The sequence below is a fragment of the Triticum aestivum genome, chromosome 1A (genome assembly GCF_018294505.1).
Source record: "Triticum aestivum cultivar Chinese Spring chromosome 1A, IWGSC CS RefSeq v2.1, whole genome shotgun sequence".
Lineage (NCBI taxonomy): Eukaryota > Viridiplantae > Streptophyta > Magnoliopsida > Poales > Poaceae > Triticum > Triticum aestivum.
In genome coordinates, this window is record NC_057794.1 from 526674949 (window position 1) to 526697026 (window position 22078).

A 22078-nucleotide genomic window follows, 5' to 3' on the forward strand; every position below is an offset into this window, starting at 1 on the left:
AAATCTTTTAGAATACTCAATCTCTCACCAGATGTGATATCCCAATCCCTTTGTTCTTTTATCTCAGTAAATATCCAAGGTTGTCAAGTATCAAATGTCATGCAATAACATCAAAGCAATCTATTACAATTTCACATAAGGGCATACTCGTATGTACATTTCATGTGTTCCATTATGTTTAACAAATCAATGCATAGGTTATTTCAATGGTTATCAGACGATATTAGACTTCTCAATCAAATATTTCATCTAGTACAGAGATGTAGAGAGTTTATTTATTAAGCAAGTACAAGCATCAACAAAATGTTAGGACCTATGAGCATACTGGTTTTGCATGTATCCTCATGAATTACTACGATTACATGCTAGAGTTTACCGTGTCTATTAAGTATCAGTTCAATGTAAAGTATGCATTATAAGGCCTTTCAGTAACTACGTGAACAATATGAATGCACAATCATCAACCATCAGCCAGCTACGAACAGGGACCCGGTGTACTAATTTTAAAAATAATTTTCATCTGAATTTTGAGATCAAAGAAGAGGGAACAGTGAGACATTCATAGAAGAGGAGCAAACGTGAAAATAACAGTTTACATACTCCAGGTGAGCAACTACGGAGGACATACAAAATATTGTAGCTATTACAATGCTGGAATGGTCGTAAGTATTTAAAAAGTATCATTTGCGCAAAATCAAAAACTATATATGCGGAGTGTTAAACACTGTCAGAAATATCAATGTTTTGAAATGATGAATAGCACTTCTTATGGCAGAGCTTTCAAGACTAAACACTGGAGCATAATTAATTTATCTAGAACTAAGGCGGAATCTGAAGATCCTAGTTTAGTTAATGGATTGGGAATGCCCTCAAATATCCCAAGCTCTTGCAGAGTTGACCTAGTTGCAACACGTCATTTACGTGAAAAAATACAACAAACCAATGAGAATTAAGAGTATTGTTGAAGCATCATCTGCCTTTACTGAAAGACCTTTAACTGGAGTTAATTTAGCATCACATATATTAAACAGAATAGCTAAATTGTTGAGCTCACCTTGTATGTGATTCTTGATTCTATGTAAGAACAACTTTCTTTGAAGGCAGGAACGGTGTCGATTCTTTAGTTCAGACATTTATGACTGGGGTACTTCACCCATAACAATAGATGGCCGATCACGGCAACAACACTACCGCAAACTTGTTGATTGGGGCTATACTAACCAGTGTGCACAGAAGGCCCTTGACGACTTGCATGTCATTGGAAATGGTGACATATTATCCTTTACTGATTGGAACAGGCATGTTTCAGCCAGCTCGAGGTGCACTTACCAAGGTTGCAATTTACATGATTTACGTATATATAATGTGAGAAGAAAACCCGAAGAAATGATTATGTGTATTTTTAGCGAAGTGTGCTTGTGAATCACGTATTAGCTTTGGATTGTGTAATCACGCCATGACATCATGATTCCCCAAAAAATCAGACAGTTAGCACAGTATGGAGACCTAAATCTTGAACATTCTAAAATAATTACAAGATCCTCATTTTTCTATATTTATACCAGAAAGTAAGAAGAACCGCAAGCAATCATCGGGAAATACCAAATCTAGGGGTTACAGAAAGTCAAAGTGTTCCCATCAAACTGGAGAACACTAATGTTCTACCTTGTTTTTAATCAAAACAAATGTTCTACCTGGGAAAAAATGACAAATGCAACTCACGCAGATGACCAGGCCTAGGTAATTTATAGCAGATGTCCACATGTGAAACCTTTTTCTGGGGCTTACAAGAAACACTTGCAAGTTGTTAAACCAAAAACAGTGTGTTATAATATAGTTTAGTTAACGATAACACAGAGATGATCACTACCTTGTTTATATACTTGCAATTAGTTGTAGCCCTTTCGACCACTGAAGTCCAAATGAAGCAAGTACAACACTTCCAGCAATCTCTGTAGGTCTGAACACCAAAAAGTCAGCTCCTGCAATCAAAATTCTGAAACTTTAATAATTGATGGTCGCTGCTACCTCTTTTAGCACTGCGTTGGTTTTCCCCGAAGAGGAAGGGATGATGCAGCAAAGTAGCATAAGTATTTCCCTCAGTTTTTGAGAACCAAGGTATCAATCCAGTAGGAGGCTACGCGTGAGTCCCTCATACCTGCACAAAACAAATAAATCCTCGCAACCAACGCAAATAGGGGTTGTCAATCCCTATAGGGCCACTTACGAGAGTGAGATCTGATAGATATGATAAGATAATATTTTTGGTATTTTTATGATAAAGATGCAAAGTAAAATAAAGGCAAAGTAAATAACTAAGTAGTAGGAGATTAATATGAAAAAGATAGACCTGGGGGCCATAGGTTTCACTAGTGGCTTCTCTCGAGAGCATAAGTATTCTACGGTGGGTGAACAAATTACTGTTGAGCAATTGACAGAATTGAGCATAGTTATGAGAATATCTAGATATGATCATGTATATAGGCATCACGTCCGAGACAAGTAGACCAACTCCTGCCTGCATCTACTACTATTACTCCACTCATCGACCGCTATCCAGCATGCATCTAGAGTATTAAGTTAAAAACAGAGTAACGCCTTAAGCAAGATGACATGATGTAGAGGGATAGCCTCATGCAATATGAAGAAAACCCCATCTTGTTATCCTCGATGGCAACAATACAATACGTGCCTTGCTGCCCTTACTGTCATTGGGAAAGGACACCGCAAGATTGAACCCAAAGCTAAGCACTTCTCCCATTACAAGAAATATCAATCTAGTAGGCCAAACCAAACTGATAATTCGAAGAGACTTGCAAAGATAACCAATCATACATAAAAGAATTCAGAGAAGATTCAAATATTATTCATAGATAGACTTGATCATAAACCCACAATTCATCGATCTCAACAAACACACCGCAAAAAGAAGATTACATCGAATAGATCTCCACAAGAGAGGGGAAGAACATTGTATTGAGATCCAAAAAGAGAGAAGAAGCCATCTAGCTACTAACTATGGACCCGTAGGTCTGAAGTAAACTACTCACACTTCATCGGAGGGGCTATGGTGTTGATGTAGAAGCCCTCCATGATCGATGCCCCCTTCGGCGGAGCTCCGAAACAGGCCCCAAGATGGGATCTCGTGGATACAGAACGTTACGGCAGTGGAATTAGGGTTTTGGCTCCTGTTCTGATCATTTGGGGGTACGTGGATATATATAGGAGGAAGAAGTACGTCGGTGGAGCAACAGGGGGCCCACGAGGGTGGAGGGCGCGCCTGGGGGGCAGGCGCGCCCCCCTACCTCATGGCCTCCTATTAGTTGGCTTGACGTAGGGTCCAAGTCTCCTGAGTTCTATTCGGTGAGAAAATCACGTTCCCAAAGGTTTCATTCCGTTTGGACTCCGTTTGATATTCCTTTTCTTCGAAACCCTAAAACAGGCAAAAGATAGCAATTCTGGGTTGGGCCTCCGGTTAATAGGTTAGTCCCAAAAATAATATAAAAGTGGATAATAAATCCCAATAATGTCCAAAACAGTAGATAATATAGCATGCAGCAATCAAAAATTATAGATACGTTGGAGACGTATCAAGCATCCCCAAGCTTAATTCCTGCTCGTCCTCGAGTAGGTAAATGATAAAAACAGAATTTTTGATGCGGAGTGCTACTTGGCATAATTTTAATGTAATTCTTCTTAATTGTGGTATGAATATTCAGATCCAAAAGATTCAAGACAAAAGTTCATATTGATATAAAAATGATAATACTTCAAGCATACTAACTAAGCAATTATGTCTTCTCAAAATAACATGGCCAAAGAAAGTTCATCCCTACAAAATCATATGGTTTAGTCATGTTTCATTTTCGTCACACAAGAATGCTATCATCATGCACAACCCCGATGACAAGCCAAGCAATTGTTTCATACTTTAGTAATCTCAAACCTATAAACTTTCACGCAATATATGAGCGCGAGCCATGGACATAGCACTATAGGTAGAATAGAATATAATGAGGGGGGTTATGTGGAGAAGACAAAAAAGGAGGAAGTCTCACATCAACGAGGCTAATCAATGGGCTATGGAGATGCCCACCGATTGATGTTAATGCAAGGAGTAGGGATTGCCATGCAACGGATGCACTAGAGCTATAAATGTATGAAAGATCAACAAAAGAAACTAGTGGGTGTGCATCCAACTTGCTTCTTCACGAAGACCTAGGGCACTTGAGGAGGCCCATTGTTGGAATATACAAGCCAAGTTCTATAATGAAAAATTCCCACTAGTATATGAAAGTGATAACATGAGAGACTCTCTACTATGAAGATCATGGTGCTACTTTGAAGCACAAGTGTGGCAAAGGATAGTAACATTGTCTCTTCTCTCTTTTTCTCTCATTTTTTTGGGCCTTTTCTCTTTTTATGGCCTTTCTCTCTCTTTTTGGGGCCTTCTCCTTTTTTATGGCCTTTCCTCTTTTTTTTATTCCTCACTTGGGACAATGCTCTAGAAAATGATGATCATCACACTTCTATTTATTTACAACTCAATGATTACAACTCGATACTAGAACAAAGATGCCTCTATATGAATGCCTCCGGTGGTGTACCGGGATATGCAATGAACCAAGAGTGACATGTATGAAAGAATTATGAATGGTGGCTTTGCCACAAATACTATGTCAACTACATGATCATGCTAAGCAATATGACAATGATGAATGTGTCATGATGAATGGAATGATGGAAAGTTGCATGGCAATATATCTCGGAATGGCTATGGAAATGCCATAATAGGTAGGTATGGTGGCTGTTTTGAGGAAGATATAAGGAGGTTTATGTGTGAAAGAGTGTATCATATCATGGGGTTTGGATAAACCGGTGAAGTTTGCGCCAACTCTCAATGTGAGAAAGGGCAATGCACGGTACCGAAGAGGCTAGCAAGGATGGAAGGGTGAGAGTGCGTATAATCCATGGACTCAACATTAGTCATACAGAACTCACATACTTATTGCAAAAATCTACAAGTCATCAAAATCCTCGGTACTACGCGCATGCTCCTAGGGGGATAGTTGGTAGGAAAAGATCATCGCTCGTCCCCGACCGCCACTCATAAGAAAGACAATCAAATAACACCTCATGTTTCAAATTTGTTGCATAACGTTTACCATACGTGCATGCTACGGGACTTGCAAACCTCAACACAAGTATTTCACAATTTCACAACTACTCAACTAGCACGACTTTGATATTATTACCTCCATGTCTCAAAACAATCATCAAGCATCAAACTTCTCTTAGTATTCAACACACTCATAAGAAAGTTTTATTTTTAATCTTGCATACCAAGCATATTAGGATTTTAAGCAAATTACCATGCTATTAAGACTTTCAAAATAATCTAAGTGAAGCATGAGAGATCAATAGTTTCTATAAAACAAATCCACCACCGTGCTCTAACAGATATAAGTGAAGCACTAGAGCAAAATTATATAACTCAAAAGATATAAGCGAAGCACATAGAGTATTCTAACAAATTCCAAATCATGTATGGCTCTCTCAAAAGGTGTGTACATCAAGGATGATTGTGGTAAACTAATAAGCAAAGACTCAAATCATACAAGACGCTCCAAGCAAAACACATATCATGTGGTAAATAAAAATATAGCTCCAAGTAAAGTTACCGATAGAAGTAGACGAAAGAGGGGATGCCTTCCGGGGATCCCCAAGCTTTGGCTTTTAGGTGTCCTTAGATTATCTTGGGAGTGCCATGGGAATCCCCAATCTTAGTCTCTTTCCACTCCTTGTTCCATAATCCATCAAATCTTTACCCAAAACTTGAAAACTTCGCAACACAAAACTTAAAGTAGAAAATCTCGTGAGCTCCGTTAGCGAAAGAAAATAAAAGACCACTTCAAGGTACTGTAATTAACTCATTATTTATTTATATGGGTGTTATACCTACTGTATTCCAACTTCTCTATGGTTTATAAACTAATTTACTAGCCATAGATTCATCAAAATAAGCAAACAACACACGCAAAACAGAATCTGTCAAAAACATAACAGTCTGTAGTAATCTGTAGCTAGCGCAAGATCTGGAACCCCAAAAATTATAAAATAAATTGATGGACGTGAGGAATTTATCTATTAATCATCTGCAAAAAGAATTAACTAAATAGCACTTTCCAAATAAAATGACAGCAGTTCTCGTGAGCGCTAAAGTTTCTGTTTTTTACAGCAAGTTCAACAAGACTTTCCCCAAGTCTTCCCAACGGTCCTACTTGGCACAAACACTAATTAAACACAAAAAACACAACCAAAACAGAGGCTAAATAATTTATTTATTACTAATCATGAGCAAAAAGCAAGGAATAAAAATAAAATTGGGTTGCCTCCCAACAAGCGCTATCGTTTAACGCCCTTAGCTAGGCATAACAAGCAAGAATAGATCTATGTATTGCCATCTTTGGTAGGCAATCCATAAGTGGATCTCATAATAGATTCATAAGGTAATTTAATTTTCTTTCTAGGAAAGTGTTCCATGCCTTTCCTTAACGTAAATTGGAATCTAATATTTCCTTCCTTCATATCAATAATTGCACCAATCGTTCTAAGGAAAGGTCTACCAAGAATAATAGGACATGAAGGATTGCAATCTATGTCAAGAACAATAAAATCTATGGGCACATAATTTCTATTTGCAACAATAAGAACATCATTAATTCTTCCCATAGGTTTCTTAATAGTGGAATCCGCAAGGTGCAAGTTTAGAGAGCAATCATCAAAATCACGGAAACCTAACAAATCACACAAAGTCTTTGGAATCGTGGAAGCACTAGCACCCAAATCACATAAAGCATAGCATTCATGATCTTTAATTTTAATTTTAATTTTTGGTTCCAACTCATCATAAAGTTTTCTAGGGATAGAAACTTCCAATTCAAGTTTTTCTTCATAAGATTGCATCAAGGTATCAACGATATGTTTAGTAAGTGCTTTATTTTGACTATAAGCGTGAGGAGAATTTAGCACGGATTGCAACAAGGAAATACAATCAATCAAAGAGCGATTTTCATAGTTAAATTCCTTGAAATCCATAATAGTGGGTTTAGCAACATCTAGGGTTTTAATTTCTTCAATCCCACTTTTATCAAATTTAGCGTCAAGATCAAAAGATTCAGAATTCTTGGAACACCTTCTAGGTAAAGGTGGATCATATTCAGTCCCATCATTATCAACATTCATATTGCTAAACAAAGATTTAATAGGGGACACATCAATAACTTTTAGATCTTCATCATTATTTTCATAGTGAAAGTGCAACTATCCCTAGGTGGTTTTGGTAATTCATAACAACATATAGCTCATTGAGCTAATGCTATTCCAAGATGATTATTTCAGGAAAGCTCAATGATTGGCATGGCATGGATGGTGAAAGTGGAACCCTCAAAATGCTAAGGACAAAGGATTGGCTCAAGCTCAAAAGCTCAAGACTCTTCATTTTATATTTTAGTGATCCAAGATCACATTGAGTCTTTAGGAAAAGCCAATACTATCAAGAAGGGATGAGGTGTTGCTTAATGAGCCTCTTGCTTCATGTGCATAGTGATATGCTCCAAAACCCTCAACTACTTTCCCATATCCACATATGACCTAAACACTAAGCCAAACTCGGTCCTACCGATTCTATCTATCCGGCGCCACCGAGTTTCATATGTCATAAGCCACTGCCAAAACCTAGCAATTCGGTTCTACCGATAGGGATCTCGGTCTCACCGAGATGGGATTGCAAACTCTCTGTTTGACTTTCGTTAATTTTCGGTCTCACCGAAAGAGCAGACCGGTCCCACTGAGATTGCAATGTAAACTCTCTGTTTCCTTTTTGTAACTTTTTGGTCTCACCGAAAGAGCAAATCGGTCCCACCAAGTTTTCCTGACCAACTCTTTGGTTAGCTAATTACCAAAATCGGTCTCACCGATTTTGTGTAATCGGTCTCACCGAGATTACGTTATACCCTAACCCTAACAAAATCGGTCCTACCGAGTTGCATGTCAGTCCCACCGAAAATCTCTAACGGTCACTAGGTTTACCTTTTCGGTCCGACCGAGTTTGTTGATTCGGTCCCACCGAGATTGGTAAATTGTGTGTAACGGTTGGATTTTGTGTGGAGGCTATATATACCCCTCCACCTCCTCTTCATTCATGGAGAGAGCCATCAGAACACATCTACACTTCCAACTCATATGTTCTGAGAGAGAATCACCTACTCATGTGTTGAGACCAAGATATTCCATTCCTACCATATGAATCTTGATCTCTAGCCTTCCCCAAGTTGCTTTCCACTCAAATCTTCTTTCCACCAGATCCAAATCCTATGAGAGAGAGTTGAGTGTTGGGGAGACTATCACTTGAAGCACAAGAGCAAGGAGTTCATCATCAACACACCATTTGTTACTTCTTGGAGAGTGGTGTCTCCTAGATTGGCTAGGTGTCACTTGGGAGCCTCCGACAAGATTGTGGAGTTGAACCAAGGAGTTTGTAAGGGCAAGGAGATCGCCTACTTCGTGAAGATCTACCGCTAGTGAGGCAAGTCCTTCATGGGCGATGGCCATGGTGGGATAGACAAGGTTGCTTCTTCGTGGACCCTTCGTGGGTGGAGCCCTCCGTGGACTCGCGCAACCGTTACCTTTCGTGGGTTAAAGTCTCCATCAACGTGGATGTAGGATAGCACCACCTATCCGAACCACGGGAAAACATCTGTGTCTCCAATTGCGTTTGTATTCTCCAAACCCTTCCCTTTACATTCTTGCAAGTTGCATGCTTTACTTTCCACTGCCAATATACTCTTTGCATGCTTGCTTGAATTGTGTGATGATTGCTTGACTTGTCCTAAAATAGCTAAAATCTGCCAAGAACTAAAATTGGGAAAAGGTTAAGTTTTTATTTGGTCAAGTAGTCTAATCACCCCCTCTCTAGACATACTTTCGATCCTACAAGTGGTATCAGAGCCTTGGTCTCCATTTGCTTTGATTTCCGTAGCTTTTGGTGGTCATAGCCTTGGTTTCACAACCTAGGAGAGTATGGCGTCTAGCGAGGGAAATTATCACCGTAGAGGTCCTTACTTTGATGGTACTAATTTTGCTAGTTGGAAGCATAAAATGAAAATGCATATTCTTGGACATAACCCCGCCGTTTGGGCTATTGTGTGTGTTGGTTTGCAAGGTGACTTCTTTGATGGGAGAGAACCAAACCGTGAAGCTACCGCGGATGAGTTGAAGATGTTGCAATACAATGCTCAAGCTTGTGATATTCTCTTCAACGGATTGTGCCCTGAAGAATTCAACAAAATCAGCCGTCTTGAGAATGCAAAGGAAATTTGGGACACTTTGATTGATATGCACAAAGGTACCGACTCCGTCAAGGAATCCAAATTGGATGTGCTTCAAAGTCAACTTGACAAGTTCAAAATGAAGGATGGTGAAGGCGTCGCTGAAATGTACTCTAGGCTTGCTCTCGTCACAAATGAGATTGCCGGCTTAGGAAGTGAAGAGATGACCGATAGATTCATCATCAAGAAGATTCTAAGAGCCTTGGATGGAAAATATGATACCATGTGCACATTGATCCAAATGATGCCCAATTACAAAGATCTCAAGCCAACGGAGGTAATTGGAAGAATTGTTGCTCATGAGATGTCACTTAAGGATAAAGAGGAACTTCACAACAAATCAAGTGGTGCCTACAAAGCCTCATGTGAAGCCCCTACATCATCAAGTGAGAAACAAAACTTCAATGAAGAATTGAGCTTAATGGTGAAGAACTTCAACAAATTTTACAAGAATAGAAGCAAAGATAGAAGCTCCAAGTCAAGGTCCTACAATGACAAAAGATCTTCTAGTCGAGAGCGAAACTGCTACAATTGTGTAAGACCCGGACACTATTCCAATGAGTGTACGGCTCCCTACAAGAGAAGAGAAGACTCTCCAAAAAGAAAAAGCAAAGAATCACCACCAAGAGAGAGAAGGAGTAGAGATGATCATTATGAACGAAGATACTCATGGAGAAGCAAGGATTCGGAAAGTAAGGAAAAATCATCAAGAAGCTACACAAGACGAAGACATCAAGCTCATGTTGGTGAATGGGTGTCCGACTCCGACTCCGACAGCCACTCCGAGAGAAGTTATCACTCCGATTCCGAATATACTCAAGATGAAGGTGTTGCCGGTCTAGCACTTGTGTCAACCAACTCCTACGACATATTTGACTCACCAAATGAAGGAATTGGAAGATGCTTCATGGCCAAAGGTCCTAAGGTAACACACCCCGAGTATGTTGATTTTAATAGTGATGAAGATGACTTGTTAGGTGATGGTGATTTGCTTGTTGACAACTCTAGTGATGAATACTATGATGAAACGTCAATTAATCATGCTAATCAAGACAAAATGAATGACAATGATAAGGAGAAGATTGAGGCTCTAACTAAAGAACTAAACACTCTTAAGTTAGCTCATGAAACTATCTTCGAAGATCATCGAGAACTTTTAAGAGCTCATGAGAAGTTACGCTTTGAAAAGCTCAATCTTGAGCAAGAGCATGAGTTTTTAAAAGCAATCAATGATGATCTCCGCAAGAAAAGTTCTTCTTATATTGCCAAGCGTTTACTCTTATCCACTTACACGCCTCAAGTCAAGTCTAGTAACAAGAACAAGAAAGATTCTTCCTCTAGTAGTAACAATGATCATGCTAAATCCAATATTGTTGCTTCTAGTAGTTCTCTTGATTCCACTAATGATTCTCTTAGCCAAGTTACACTTGAGCAAGAAAATAGCTTATTGAAGGGAATTATAGAGAAAGGAGTGTACAAAAGCCTTGCCGGGAGTAAGCAATTTGAGGAAATTGTGCACAAGCAAGGAATGCACCGAAAGAATCAAGGTGTTGGTTTTGAACGAAAGTTCAATGCAAATGGAGTTGAGTGGGAAGAAGATCAATACCCCAAGACAAAGTTTGTTCCTCAACAAGAGAAGTATGATACTTCCTTCAAGGGGACACAAGCTCAAGATGATCTTCCACCACAAGACTACAAGCAAAAAGGCAAGGACAAGCTTCAAGAGGAGATTGATGCATTTGAAGAAGCTCCTAAGACCTTAGTCAAGTGGATTCCCAAGACAACTTCAAGTTCCACTTCATCAAGTACGACTACAACTCCAAGGATTCCCATCAAGATGGTCTGGATCCAAAAGAAGAAGAACTAGAGAGTTCTTGAGGGTGACTCCGCCAACATACTTCACTCTTATCATTTTGGCAAGAACAGGTGCAATCAACTTCCACATCTTGCCCTAGTTCAAGGAGTCACAAACCCTCTTGTTGGTAAGACAAGGGACAAGGTAACCTAAAAGTTTTAATGGACATCATCCTGTGTGTGCATCACTCTATGTCTATGGATATCCTTGTTTGTTCCTTGTGGGACTAACCCATGTAGGTATTGAAAGTGCAATTCACTCAAATGGATAGCTCCAAGTGATCTATATTAACATTGAGCATCCACATCTTCAACATCTACATGAAGTCATCATCGACAAAACCCAAGGTTAGTTCATCCCTCTTAGGGGGGATCTCACATCTAGGGGTTGCTTTACTCTAAGACTTGAGCTAAAGCAACTCTAAAGATGTGAACACAACAATGCTTTATGTAAAAGTGGTAACCCCACTTGAGCTTAAACGATGAGTATGACCTATGATCAAGTGTTCTCACTTGACTCCTAAGTCAATATACTCATATATAGATGACCTAGTCATCGCAAATTGCTTGATAGATGCTAGAATTGGTTGTGCATGCTTTGTCACATGTTTCAATTGCCATCTTATTGTGTGAGCATGTTGGTTGCATATTTTACTCATTCGAGGACATCCACTTGTTGTGTTGATTGTTTGGTTTTATTTCCTTTTGCCAAGTGGATGGACAAGAATGCCTAAGAACCTCCTCTAGCTATCTATGCTTTTCTCGTCTCACACTCTATTCATGCTACATCACAAAAATTTGATCAAGTCAGATTCGAACCACTCTGTGTGAGGAGCACTCGGAGTCCCCGATTCGTCATAGACTTAAACTTCCAAAACCTCTTTATGACTCTCGGTCTGACCGATATCCTACTTTCGGTCCTACCGAGATCATTAAGTTGATCTATGTTTTCGATCTCGGTGCAACCGATTTGAACCATTCGGTCACACCGAGTTGCAACAACTGTATACAGTTTTGCATCTCGGTGCCACCGAGTTGTTCCACTCGGTCACACCGACAGGGTCGGGCTATATATAGTCACGGGCAAAAATTTGGAAATTTCTCCGAACCCCTTCGCCCGCGCGATAGCCTGCTCTGCCGACGTGGTCTCCGGATCGTCTCCTCGCCGCCAGCCGCCTCCAGTCGCTGGTCCCCATCGCCGTCAACGGGAATCAACCCCGCTGTTGCCGCCGTAGCGAGTCTCCGCCGAACTAGGGTATGGACTCGATCTTTGTGCTATTCTCCAATCCGATTCCTAGCACATTGTGATCATATTGATTCTTGCCACGATTGATAAACTTCTATCCAGTCAATGAACTCGTAGATTAGGTTTGATTCGAAAATTTTAGGGTTAGGTTTCCGTCGAAACCATCTCGGACCCACCGAGTTGAAAAACTCGGTCCCACCGATTTGGCTTATGCCATTGCACAAGTGAGACTCGGTCTGACCGAGTATTACTAATCGGTGTGACCGATTTTGGAACTTTGTGAAACCCTAGCAGTCTCGGTGCCACCGAACTGTGACTCGGTCTAACCGAGTTCACTAGTTTAGGTTCCAAAACTGCTTCGGTATCACCGAGTTTAAAAATCGGTAGATCCGAGATGATTTCAATGGGAAACTAAAACTAAGTTTTTTGAATCATTCTTTTACAAAAATCTCTGCATTTTGTGATGCTCATCCACTCTACCTCATCTATAAACTATTCACAGGGTCAGCAGTCAGCTTTTGCATCATGTCAGACCAGAGTGATAGTCAGAACCTGTCAGAGCAGCAAGTGCAGATGAGTGAGGGCACTAGTCCCTCAAGTTCCTCAGATGATGGCAGCAGAAGTACTCCTAGCATTCTGCCAAAAGCTGCCACTAGACAGAGAAAGAAGAGAACTTCAGATTCTGAGGATGAGGACTATGTGGCAGAAGAGGAAGCAACTTCCAAGAGAATTGACCCAAGACAGAGCACCAAGCCAGGGTTGAAGGTCAAGAGGCCAGCAGGCAGGCAGCCCATGCCAAAGGCCATAGCTTCAACCAAGATTCCTGAGAAGCCCACTCCCATAGAGCCAGTTGCTGCTGAAGGGAAGAAGAGGAAGGAAAGGGTCAAGAAGACCGTAGCCAAAGTTCTTGGAAAATCTTCCATCATGGAAGAAGAGGAAGAGGAAGAGGTTGCTGCTCCAGCACCTAAGGCACCCAAGCTGATGGGTGATGCCATAAGATCAGGGGCAACTGCTTCCAAGGCCAAGCCAGCTCCAAAACCAAAGAGGAATACAAGAAGCATCCCAGCTGCTGAGAAGAACAAGGCCCCAGTGCCTGACACTGCAGAAGAAGAGGAAGAGCAAGTTCTGAGAAAACTCAAGCCCAAGATCACAGACCACAATGATGCTCATCCTGTGGCTGAGGACATGAAGCTCAGGAGAGATTCAGGGCTCAGGAAGTGGAGAGAAGCAGACCCGTATGCTTCAAGGAGAAGGACTGTTGTTGACTACAGGTTCCACACTAAGGAATAGCAGGACTTCTATGAGACAGTCTTATTGGACAAGAAGCCCATTGTATGTGATATGAGATGGGTTGATTGGAAATACATCAAGGACAATGAAGAGCACTACCCTGGAGTGCAGGACAGCTTCAAGGCATGTGGAGTAGAGGACTTTGTTGGGCAGAAGCTCACAAAGTGGAATGAGGAGCTTATCATGCAGTTCTACTCCAGAGCACATTTTTATCCAGATGGGAGGATTGTATGGATGTCAGAAGGAACCAGATATCAGTCAACAGTTGCTGAGTGGGCACAGCTCATTAATGCCCCGGAAGAGCAGGAAGATGAATTGGATGTCTATTCCAAGAAGAAGATGGATCATAACTCAATGTCAAACATGTACAAGGAGATCCCAAATGAAGCACTTGATACGTTCAAGTTTGGCTCAGTGCATTATCTTCTGTCAGGGCTGCCAACTATCAATTGGATTTTGAGGCACACCTTATTGCCCAAGTTAGGTGATCACAAGATGATCAGAGGCCATGCGATCAACTTGCTTCATATATTTGATGTGCCACAGAAGTTCAAGGTGATGAGCCTCATGGTAGAGACCATTAAGAGGACGGCAGCTGATCAGAAGAGGAGCTGTGGATATGCCCCACAAATTCAGGAGCTCATTAACTCGAAGATGGGCACAGGCATATACTTATTGGACAAGGAACACTTGCCCATCCTTCCAGAGTTTGAAGATAATCAAGTTGTCATGACTGAGAATGAACCATCATCTGCACAAGCACAAGCCAAGAAGGAGAAGGCTATAAAGGAGAAACTGCCAAGATGCCAACTCAAGAGGAGGCATCTGAGTACTTCTTGAAGAACAAGCAAGAGTAGCTCAGTTACTTGATTGCATCCACCCTGCGGATTGACAAAGGACTAGCCACCCTAACTCAGAACCAGGCAAGCTTAGAAAGAATCGTAGAACAAAAGTTCTATGACTTGGATATCAAGGTGACAGAGATTCAGACTGCAGTGGAGCAGCTCCAAGATGACATGCAGGAGAGGAAAGGGAAGACAACCACTGATGCCTTTGCCAGAGTTCCATGAGCTCCAAGGTTGTCTGCAGTGCCAGTTCCTGACACAAGAGCAACCGCCTCAGCTCCAGCCGCAGCACCAGCCCAACCTGCTCCAGCGTCTACTTCAGCTTCAACTCCAACCGCGTCTACGGAAGCCTTCGTCCTTGGAGTGATCCGGACTCCACCACCACCTGAAGATCAAGCCTGAGTGTCGATTTAGCACTATGCATTTTCTAGGAACTTTTTGTTAACTTGTTGCCAAAGGGGGAGAAAATGTATAGATCATAGGCTTCGAGAGAGAGTGTTGCTTTTCTCTCTTGCTTTATTTGGTGGTTTTTCGAACTTTGTTTGCTTTTGAGTGCTTGAGATACTATGTCATTATCTGTGAGACATTGATGATCATGTGTTTGATCATAAGCTACACTTAATGCTTGATGAATGTTATTATCCTATCTATCCTATGTGATCATTCACTTTTCTTGGTAATGAGTGCATGTATTTCATTCTTATCATTTTAAGCGCTCCACCAAGATGTATGTGACATGGAAGAGTAACCCATGACTTTAACTCTTTGTGCATTTGCAGTCCAAAGCAAATCTTAAATATGCACAAATTTAGGGGGAGCTCTTACTTATCACATACTTCTCAAAGCAACGATATTTTTCATGCCTAATATCATTTGTCGAAGCTTTGATCTATATGTTGTCATAAATTACCAAAAAGGGGGAGATTGAAAGTGCAACTATCCCTAGGTGGTTTTGGTAATTCATAACAACATATAGTTCATTGAGCTAATGCTATTCCAAGATGATTATTTTAGGAAAGCTCAATGATTGGCATGGCATGGATGGTGAAAGTGGAACCCTCAAAATGCTAAGGACAAAGGATTGGCTCAAGCTCAAAAGCTCAAGACTCTTCATTTTATATTTTAGTGATCCAAGATCACATTGAGTCTTTAGGAAAAGCCAATACTATCAAGAAGGGATGAGGTGTTGCTTAATGAGCCTCTTGCTTCATGTGCATAGTGATATGCTCCAAAACCCTCAACTACTTTCCCATATCCACATATGACCTAAACCCTAAGCCAAACTCGGTCCTACCAATTCTATCTATCCGGCGCTACCGAGTTTCATATGTCATAAGCCACTGCCAAACCCTAGCAATTCGGTTCTACCGATAGGGATCTCGGTCTCACCGAGATGGGATTGCAAACTCTCTGTTTCCCTTTCGTAACTTTTCGGTCTCACCGAAAGAGCGGATCGATCCCACCGAGATTGCAATGTAAACTCTCTGTTTCCTTTTTGTAACTTTTCAGTCTCACCGAAAGAGCAAATCGGTCCCACCGAGTTTGCCTGACCAACTCTCTGGTTAGCTAATTACCAAAATCGGTCTCACCGAGTTTGTGTAATCGGTCTCACCGAGATTACGTTATACCCTAACCCTAACAAAATCGGTCCTACCAAGTTGCATGTCAATCCCACCGAAAATCTCTAACGGTCACTAGGTTTACCTTTTCGGTCCAACCGAGTTTGTTGATTCGGTCCCACCGAGATTGGTAAATTGTGTGTAACGGTTGGATTTTGTGTGGAGGCTATATATACCCCTCCACCTCCTCTTCATTCGTGGAGAGAGCCATCAGAACACATCTACACTTCCAACTCATATGTTCTGAGAGAGAATCACCTACTCATGTGTTGAGACCAAGACATTCCATTCCTACCATATGAATCTTGATCTCTAGCCTTCCCCAAGTTGCTTTCCACTCAAATCTTCTTTCCACCAGATCCAAATCCTATGAGAGAGAGTTGAGTGTTGGGGAGACTATCACTTGAAGCACAAGAGCAAGGAGTTCATCATCAACACACCATTTGTTACTTCTTGGAGAGTGGTGTTTCCTAGATTGGCTAGGTGTCACTTGGGAGCCTCCGACAAGATTGTGGAGTTGAACCAAGGAGTTTGTAAGGGCAAGGAGATCGCCTACTTCGTGAAGATCTACCGCTAGTGAGGCAAGTCCTTCATGGGCGATGGCCATGGTGGGATAGACAAGGTTGCTTCTTCGTGGACCCTTCGTGGGTGGAGCCCTCCGTGGACTCGCGCAACCGTTACCTTTCATGGGTTGAAGTCTCCATCAACGTGGATGTAGGATAGCACCACCTATCCGAACCACGGGAAAACATCCGTGTCTCCAATTGCATTTGAATTCTCCAAACCCTTCCCTTTACATTCTTGCAAGTTGCATGCTTTACTTTCTGCTGCCAATATACTCTTTGCATGCTTGCTTGAATTGTGTGATGATTGCTTGACTTGTCCTAAAATAGCTAAAATCGGCCAAGAACTAAAATTGGGAAAAGGTTAAGTTTTTATTTGGTCAAGTAGTCTAATCACCCCCCCCCCCTCTAGACATACTTTCGATCCTACACATAGGAACTAGAAGAAAACGCTTTTATAAAGGCATCTTTCTTAACATGCATCCTAGCGGTTCTTTCTTTGCACTCATCAATGGAAATTCTCATGGCTTTGAGAGACTCATTGATATCATGCTTAGGTGGAATAGATCTAAGTTTCAAAGAATCAACATCAAGAGCAATTCTATCAACGTTCCTAGCCAAATCATCAATCTTAAGCAATTTTTCTTCAATCATAGCATTAAAATTCTTTTGTGAAGTAATAAATTCTTTAATGTTAGATTCAAAATCAGAGGGCATATTATTATAATTTCCATAAGAATTGTTGTAGGAATTACCATAATTATTAGAGGGATTACTAGGATAAGGCCTAGGATTGAAATTTCCTCTATATGCGTTGTTACCAAAATTGCTCCTACCAACAAAATTCACATCCATAGATTCATTATTATTCTCAATCAAAGTAGACAAGGGCATATCATTAGGATCAGAAGAAACACTCTTATTAGCAAATAATTTCATAAGTTCATCCATCTTTCCACTCAAAACATTAATTTCTTCTATCGCATGCACCTTTTTATTAGTAGATCTTTCAGTATGCCATTGAGAATAATTAACCATAATATTATCTAGGATTTTAGTAGCTTCTCCTAAGGTGATTTCCATAAAAGTGCCTCCCGCGGCCGAATCCAAAAGATTTCTAGAAGCAAAATTCAATCCGGCATAAAAATTTTGTATAATCATCCATAAATTTAAACCATGAGTAGGGCAATTACGTATCATTAATTTTATTCTCTCCCAAGCTTGTGCAACATGTTCATGATCAAGTTGCTTAAAGTTCATAATATCATTTCTAAGAGAGATGATTTTAGCGGGAGGAAAATACTTAGAGTTAAAAGCATCTTTGCACTTGTTTCATGAATCAATACTATTTTTAGGCAAAGACGAAAACCAAGTTTTAGCACAATCTCTAAGCGAAAAAAGAAATAGCTTCAATTTAACAATATCATTATCCACATCTTTCTTCTTTTGCATGTCACACAAATCAACGAAGCTATTTAGATGGGTAGCGGCATCTTCACTAGGAAGGCCGGAGAACGGATCTTTCATGACAAGATTCAGCAAAGCAGTATTAATTTCACAAGATTCACCATCGGTAAGGGAGCAATCGGAGTGCTAATAAAATCATTGTTGTTGGTATTGGTGAAGTCACACAATTTAGTATTATCTTAAGCCATCGCGACAAACAAGCAAACTAACACACAAGCAAACAAAAAGCAAGCGGACAAAAAGGGGCAAATAGAGAAAGAGAGGGGGTGTAGAGAGAGGGCAAATAAAACGGTAAGGGTGAATTGGGGGGATAGGAAAATGAGAGGCAAATGGCAAATAATGTAATGCAGGAGATAAGGGTATGTGATGGGTACTTGGTATGTTGACTTTTGCATGGACCTCCCCGACAACGGTGCCAGAAATCCTTCTTGCTACCTCTTTTAGCACTGCATTGGTTTTCCCCAAAGAGGAAGGGATGATGCAGCAAAGTAGCGTAAGTATTTCACTCGGTTTTTGAGAACCAAGGTATCAATCCAGTAGGAGGCTACGCGCGAGTCCCTCGTACCTGCACAAAACAAATAAATCCTCGCAACCAACGCAAATAGGGGTTGTGAATCCCTATAGGGCCACTTACGAGAGTGAGATATGATAGATATGATAAGATAATATTTTTGGTATTTTTATGATAAAGATGAAAAGTAAAATAAAGGCAAAGTAAATAGCAAAGTAAATAACTAAGTAGTAGGAGATTAATATGATAAAGATAGACCCCGGGGCCATAGGTTTCACTAGTGGCTTCTCTCGTGAGCATAAGTATTCTACGGTGGGTGAACAAATTACTGTTGAGCAATTGACAGAATTGAGCATAGTTATGAGAATATCTAGGTATGATCATGTATATAGGCATCACGTCTGAGACAAGTAGAACGACTCCTGCCTGCATCTACTACTATTACTCCACTCATCGACCGCTATCCAGCATGCATCTAGAGTATTAGGTTAAAAACAAAGTAACGCCTTAAGCAAGATGACATGATGTAGAGGAATAGACTCATGCAATATGAAGAAAACCCCATCATGTTATCCTCAATGGAAACAATACAATACGTGCCTTGCTGCCCTTACTGTCACCGGGAAAGGACACCGCAAGATTGAACCCAAAGCTAAGCACTTCTCCCATTGCAAAAAGATCAATCTAGTAGGCCAAACCAAACTGATAATTCAAAGAGACTTGCAAAGATAACCAATCATATATAAAAGAATTCAGAGAAGATTCAAATATTATTCATAGATAGACTTGATCATAAACCCACAATTCATCGGTCTCAACAAACACACCGCAAAAAGAAGATTACATCGAATAGATCTCCACAAGAGAGGGGGAGAACATGGTATTGAGATCCAAAAAGAGAGAAGAAGCCATCTAGCTACTAACTATTGACCCGTAGGTCTGAAGTAAACTACTCACATTTCATCGGAGGGGCTGTGGTGTTGATGTAGAAGCCATCCGTGATCGATGCCCCCTCCGACAGAGCTCCGGAACAGGCCCCAAGATAGGATCTCGTGGATACAAAAAGTTACAGCGGTGAATTAGGGTTTTGGCTCCTGTTCTGATCGTTTGGGGGTATGTGGATATATATAGGAGGAAGAAGTACTTCGGTGGAGCAACAGGGGGCCCACGAGGGTGGAGGGCACGCCTGGGGGGGCAGGCGCGCACCCCTACCTCATGGCCTCCTGTTAGTTGGCTTGACGTAGGATCCAAGTCTCCTGAGTTGTATTTGGCAAGAAAATCACGTTCTCAAAGGTTTGATTCTGTTTGGACTCCGTTTATATTCCTTTTCTTCGAAACCCTAAAACAGGCAAAAACAGCAATTTTAGGCTGGGCCTCCGGTTAATAGGTTAGTCCCAAAAATAATTTAAAAGTGGATAATAAAGCCCAATAATGTCCAAAATAGTAGATAATATAGCATGGAGCAATCAAAAATTATAGATACGTTGGAGACATATCAGCCGCCAAAATCTACACACTGATCCATGGATACTAAAAGTGAGATATGATTTAACACATTGGTCAATGAATACTAAAAAGGAGGATCTGATTTAATTTTCACACTTAGCTGTGCTCAGGACGAGGTTCGATGGGAGAATGTGAACATGGACGGTGTGTCATGATCATTGAATTTGCAAAGGAAGTAGCCAATAAACAAGCAAGCAGTAACAGCTTGCATCCTCCATTTCGAGGTGCTAAGCACCAAAAGCTCCATCATTTTTATTGTCCTAGCCTCAAACGCAGACATTGCCTCAATCGCATGTCAAGCAGAAACCGTTGATTATTTGAGACAAAACTGAAAGACAGAACCTCTCAACGATGTATACGGAGGTCTGTCATGAGAATCGATGCATCACTCACCGACCTGCAGGTCCACGGGGAGTGGCACATAGGTCTCCTCTATCTTTGAAGCGAGACAGAAGTAAGCGATTGCCAAGAGTTGTGTCACACAAGCAAGCCATGAGAAACCAATTTCTCCATGATACCGACAACTTTATGGGATTTTAGCAGGGTTGCTTTAGTTGCTACTGATGATGGACTTACATGAAGGGGATAGACGCAGAGGAACCTATGAAGGTAGTTGACAGACAAGATCGCAGTCAACGACTCGAAATTGAAATGCTCACTGACCTATGAGCAAAGAATTTGTAGATTTAATCAACTATCATGGCAGCATATAACATTATCCGCTCATTTAGTGAGTTACCTCCATGGCCCCATCGTAGCATCTTAACACTCGCCCCTAGAAGACACCATTGCATTTAAAGGTTAGCATGTGATGGCAGGGAAATGTCTTAGTTAACGATAACACAGAGCTGATCACTACCTTGTTTATATACTTGCAATTAGTTGTAGCCCTTTCGACCACCGAAGTCCAAATGAAGCAAGTGCAACACTTCTAGCAATCTCTGAAGGTTTGAACACCAAAAAGTCAGCTCCTGCAATCGAAATATTGAAACTTTAATAATTGATGGCCGCCAAAATCACATTGATCCATGGATACTAATAGTGAGATATGATTTAACACATTGGTCGATGAATACTAAAAAGGGGGATCTGATTTAACTTTCACACTTAGTTGTTGTCAGGATGAGGTTCGACGGGAGAATGCGAGCATGGAGGGTGTGTCATGATCATTGAATTTGCAAAGGAAGTAGCCAATAAACGAGCAAGCAGTAATAGCTTGCATCCTCCATTTCAAGGTGCTGAGCACCAAAAGCTCCATCAATTTTATTGTCCTTGCATCAAACGCAGACTCTGCCTCAATCGCGTGTCAAGGAAAAACCGTCGATTATTTGAGACAAAACAGAAAGACAGAACCTCTCAACGATGTATACGGAGGTCTGTCATGAGAACTGATGCATCACTCACTGACCTGAAGGTCCACGGGGCGTGGCACATAGGTCTCCTCCATCTTTGAAGCAAGACAGAAGTAAGCGACTGCCAAGAGCTGTGTCACACAAGCAAGCCATGAGAAACCAATTTCTCCATGATTCCAACAACTTTATGGGATTTTAGCAGGGTTGCTTTAGTTGCTACTAAGACGATAGACTTACATGAAGGGGATAGATGGATAGGAACCTATGAAGGTAGTTGACAGACAAGATCTCAGTCAATGGCGCAAAATTGAAACGCTCACTGACCTATGAGCAAAGATTTTGCAGCTTTAATCAGCTATCATGGCAGCATATAACATCATCCGCTCATTTAGTCAGTTACCTCCACGGCTCCATCGTAGCATCTTAACACTCACTC

General features: G+C 40.9%; 1 pseudogene; it reads right to left on the minus strand.

Annotated features, from left to right (window-relative positions):
• Nucleotides 1-1676: 1676 nt before the first annotated feature.
• LOC123042799 (putative cyclin-D2-3) lies at nucleotides 1677-22056 on the minus strand (annotated as a pseudogene).
• Between the last annotated feature and the right edge of the window lie 22 nt (nucleotides 22057-22078).